Here is a 6000-nt window from a genome sequence, read left to right as displayed (position 1 = left end):
TTATTATTATATCATTTTATTTATGATTCTTTGTTTTTGGCTTTTTAATCAAAAAGAAAAGTTAAGGCTTTGTGTTTGGGTCGCGTGGCTGGCACGCTTTCAAGAGAGAGTCAATTGAGTTGACAAATGGTAAAGCGTGAAATGCACGTGCAGGAGAAAGTGTGTGGGTTTTGCTTTTGAGTTAAGGAATTGATTCTGAGCCGTCGATTGAGATTATCATTTATCTGACCCTTAATTAATTGTAATTGAACAATCAAAGTTATTTCACTTCCAATTCTATAACGGTTTCCGTTTCTCTTTCACATTCAATACCTATCCATTTCCGAAGCTCAATATGATTTTTCTCACTTATTTCCTAACTAAAAACTCTTACAAAAACCAACAGCACTAACACTAACTAATTAAATTAAATGCATAACAAATAGAATAGTATAGGGCTTTCTTCCTATTTTCGCGAATAAATAAGATTCGAGTTTCAATAAAATTCTTGAGGATTAGATTGGGCAAAAGGATGACATCGTATAGGGGTCTGCTATGAATAGGCTCCAAAGAACGAAATAAGGTTGATCTCAACCCTTGAATTCTAAGGTCAAGGTGGGTGGGCCAATCGGTCTTCTCCTTTTCTTCTTTGGCATCCATCAAAAGGAAATGGACGAATTGGCCTCATCCTCTGCATGCAGTCCCCAATTGGGCCAAACAACACATTAGTTCTTCCTATCAACTTTGACATCTCTAAAAATGAGCAACCAGTTGGCTTTGACCTCCAAAACAAAGATGAGTTTATTAGATACACCAATATTTACATATATGACTAGGGGTTCACATGGGTTTACTTGGGTCGAGTTGATGAAATCTTTTAGACCAACTTGAAAATTCGAGTTAAGTTGAGTTGACATCTCAAAAAACACAAATAATTAAAGTCTCTAACTCAACTCAACTTTTAAAATTGAGTTGGGTTGGATTGGATTGTTGGACTATATAGTTTTTTTTTAATTTATAAGTTTATCAATAACACATAATTAATAACTAAAACTCGTTAAACTCAAATACAAAATACCAAATATCATAACAATTCTAAAACAAGTATTAAAAACTCACAAATTAACCGATAGAAATAATCAAACTTAAGTCGAAGAGAGATGTCCGTAGACCAATTTTAAATTCATATTTTTTTCCTAACAAGTTATCATATTCTTATTCAACAATAATATATCATAAACAACCACACAATCCAACAAATTTAACACTTAAAAAGTAAAATTAAAATGGGTTAAAGGGATTGGAAATTGGTGTATAAATATATATATATATTGTGGACCCATTTGATATAAATTTAATTTTCATTTAAATATAGTAGATAACATTTGGAACATCATCATGCAAACATAGTTGGCCTTTTTCATTAGCTTTTTTACTTTAGGAATCTCATACCTATAGGAAAAGAAAAGAAAATAATTGTACTTTCTTTTTTACTACCTTTTGGGAATCTTAACTTTGCATTTAAAGCTTTTATAATTTTTTTCCTTTCTCTTCCTCTTATATTATTACTCAAATTTATTACTAAATATCACATTTTAAACCGTGGGTATACTATATTATTGTAAAATAATTAAACTTTATTCAACTATTGTCAAATATTCATAAAACTATGACATCACATACACTTGGTATAATTTTTATTGACTATAAATGTCTGTGATGTTAGTCGTAAAATTATATGATAAACTCCTTATATTACTTGAGTTTGATCATGTTTAATTTAACAATCACAATAAATTAATAAATGACTTTTAATATGTTTTTTAAATTATTTTTAATTATTGATAATCAACATCTCATATTATAATGTTAAGAAAAACACACTCGATGAATATTGGATTAAAGCGATGTATAAAATGAATCTTTTGATTTGGCGAAAAAAGTGGAGTAAATTTTTTTCTTTGAAACTTTTTGTCGTGAAATGAAATGATATCTATGTATTTATGTTTTATTGTTAGAAAAAACATCTCAAACCGATTAAAATAAAACTTTAAAGGAATAAATCTATACATTGAAATTTAGAGTTTCTATTAATAAATCAATTTTAAATAAAAATAGACAATAATATATTAAAAGAAATTTGGACATTTTTCAAAATTATGGTAGAAGAAAAAATAGATTTTTACGTGTAATTTTTTTTTTTGTTGTTGTTGTGTAGATTATATGCTTTTTCATAGTTTTTTTAAGTTTTTGTTAGTTGAGTTTGGCTAACTATTTTATTTAACTTTAAAAATTAAGTCTATAAATATTTTACTATCTTCACCTTTCTTTCATTTTATAATTTATAATCCACACTAACGATTATAGGGTAGAGTAATTATAATGAATAAGTTTTTTTTATTAATAATAATTAAGTATATAACAACATTTTTTAAAAATGTAAATATATAAAGTGTATTTGATAGACTTCTATTGCTTATAAATTTTTATGGTTTATTTGTGATAGTTAAACTAATATTTATAACATGAACTATTAGTGATAGAATTTTGATCGATTTTGTTATATTTATACATATATATTTTTATTGTTGATAATGTTTAATAAAAATGGTATATGTGTAAAAGAATGACAATGAGGCCCAAGTCATTTATGCCTTCCCTTTGTTCCTAAGGACCAACTCAAATATCCCACAAGGCCCAAATTATGAAATGCTCCTGTCCAAAAGTGGATACATGTGGGATGCCAAAATTTTTAAATCTACCTTTGAATTGCCTTTTAATTAAGAACCTTTTCAAATATGGAAAGTAAATAAAAGTATTTATAAAATATAATAAAATTTTAGATTTTATTAAGGATAATTATTATACAATCCATTGATAGATATTTGATAGCCGTCTGATATCACTAATTTTATTATATTTATAAAATGTAAAAAAAATAGATGACATGGATTTAGTAAATTTTAAAATATAAACTTATATTGCTCAACAAATTAAACATGTCAATAGAATTATTCTTTTCTGTACGACAGAAATGTCTTATTCTCTTGTATCATTGCACTTTCGAGAAAGCAAAGTTATAATATTATGATTTAATTTCCACACCTTCGATAAATCTATTAAATTAGTCCATTTGTCGTTGATTTAATAAAACAAGTATGGTTTGTAATAACATTTTATTTATAAAATTTGAAAGTGTATTAATTATTCTTAATTATTTTATTAAACATATATAAGCAAAGCTTGGGGAAAAAAAGATAAAAATCTTTCTCTAATCATTCCGGTAATTATAATGGTAGAAATTATAGAAAATCTATTGTAAATACACTAAAATATATTTGTAATAGACTATAATTGTTAATGAACTCTTATAGTCTAAATTAATAATTGACTTTTGATCGATTTTACTTTATTTGCAATTTTTCAAAAAGTGCTTTTATATTTGTAACATGTTATAAATGTTTCGTTATATTTGTAACTATTTCATCTTCTTAGATATATAAAAAGTCTTGTATCACTCCATGAACAGATCAATATCAAGAAAGTGAAGTTTATCTATATTTCATACAAGATATTTAAACGTTTTCTCAAATATCATGTTCATAAGCGATTCTTTGTGGGAGATTGGAGAGGAGACTTTTTTTTTTTAAGAAAGTAACTAAAAACTTTCATGGGGAATAAAAGGAGCAAGTAATATAATTAATATAGCAAAACAAAATAAATGAAAATTTCATATTCTATAACAATTTGAACTTTTATTGATGTCTATGAAATATGTTGTAAATATTTCTAATTTTTTCTATAATAATTAATTACTTTTTCCATTAATGATTACATATTCGTTAAGATAATTGAATACAGAATAATGATAACAAAATAACAACAACAATAATTATTATTGTTATTATTGAATACAGCCATAGTTTGTGAATTGACAAAGAAAAAAGGCAGTCGAGTTGTAGGTTTTTGGTGATGCTTATCCACTTTTCCAACTCACCTAATTACTAGAAAGCATCACTTTCTTTGAATTGATAATGATAGTTGGAGCAATTTATATGCATTTTTAATAAAGAGAGTGCAATCTAGAGGAAAAATCTAAGAATTTTATATATAGGGCATTATACATTTATCAATGTAATATAGAAATGTAGTTAAAAGGAAATGTTTGCATTACAATATTTCTTAAATTATGTTGCTTTGCTTCAAATTTTATGAATGAAAAAAAATGATGTCAAAGCTAACAATGGCATTTTTCCCCTGTAAATATGTTCTACGTACTTGATGATCAAAGTTCTCTAAATCGATTTATGTATATGACGTATCATAATCAAAAGTATTATAATTAATGTGAACGTTACCAAGAAGAAAGGAAAGTAAAAGTTACTTTTGAATTAGGGATTGAAAGCATTTTCTAACAGTTTGAATGGAGCAGAAGAATTTTGGTAAGAATATGAGATATGGTCTATTTATTTCCCACACTTGTGAAGAAATCATCACCCCTGGCTGCCCAATTGGAAGACCTTTCTCTAAACTTTTTGTATGATTACGATGAGTCAATGTTTATTTACTCAATTGGAAATAAGGGATTTTCTCTCTCTCTTACAAAAACCCTTACTTCATCCGACGTTGTCACTGTTTTTCTCTCTCGCAAATGTTCTCTGACGACGTTTTCCCCCTCTCCTTCACGACTTCCTTTCTCTCAAAATCTTTTCACTCGCCTTTTGAAGAAGCTTACCACATTTGTAGGTAGTTGAAGAATCCATGGACCATGAGATCGATCAAGTCCATTTATGAGTTAGTTTGATTAGATTGAGTCACGTGACGTGTTGTGACTTGAAAAATAACAACTCCAAACAAGTGTAAGTGCCGACATATAAAGCTTTATTTAATAGGAATAGTGTCGTAACCATCATGGGTTGGTCTAGTAGTAAAAAATTAAAAAATTTACTAAGAGGTCATGAATTCGATTCATGGTAGTCACCAACTCGAATTTCTTGACATTCAATACTTATAATCTTGGACCCCTCGTCCTTAAGTTCATATATGATATTTAATGCGATCAAATTGCCATGACAAAACTACTAAAAATATTAACATAATATCATAAAATTTTAAATTCTATCAATGATAGACACTGATAGACAATCATAAACTTCTATCAATTTATATAATAACATTAATAGACACCGATACAAGTATATCAATATGTATTGATGTTAATCTGGATAAAATCTAGAATTTTGTTAAATTATCATAAATATTTTCAATAGTTTTTCGATTAATTTTACTATTAATTAACTTGATTTTTTTATTTATAAAAATACAAAAAGTGACAATTCGAGGGGCATGTGCCTTTCCTCTACAAGGCACGTGGATCTACTGCTTGTGAAATCTTTCTATTTTTCTTTATGTTAGATTCTTAATATGTTCTATCAAGATGTTGTCTCATTCTTTAAATTTATTAGACTTTGATCGAATCTCATCAATTTTTATTAAGCAATAACGCTTAAGGTTTGATATATATAAACTTTGATACCATATAGTTTATAGTTTAACTAGTCTAGTATATACTCTCTCAATCAACAAAGAGAGAGAGATTTGAATTTCCTTTCAACTCAATTGTGTAAAGCTCAAATATAAATGTCTACTTTTCTATTCGAAATCTTTTCACCATAATGTATCCATTTTTTAACTTTTATAAACAATTTTTCTCCGTTCATTTGTTTTTTCACAATAATATATCTATTTCTGTTCTATTCAGAAATTTTCACGTCATTAAGTCACATATTATTTTATTAATTTGATGGATCAAGACCATTTTTTCAAAACCAACCCAACCAATATCATTTTTTTTTAAAACCAACCCACCAATACTTTAGGGGGAAAAATTATGTGGATTTGTTTTAATTTTTAAGGAAAGACCAAAAGGGTGCATACAATACAAAAGAAAGAAAATTGAATGTGGATCTTAGGCACTCAAGTCAATCGAGTCGGGACGAGTGTTGAAAAGAGATGGTATTG

This window comes from Cucumis sativus, chromosome 1, assembly GCF_000004075.3.
Source record: "Cucumis sativus cultivar 9930 chromosome 1, Cucumber_9930_V3, whole genome shotgun sequence".
Lineage (NCBI taxonomy): Eukaryota > Viridiplantae > Streptophyta > Magnoliopsida > Cucurbitales > Cucurbitaceae > Cucumis > Cucumis sativus.
This window is presented reverse-complemented; position numbering follows the sequence as displayed.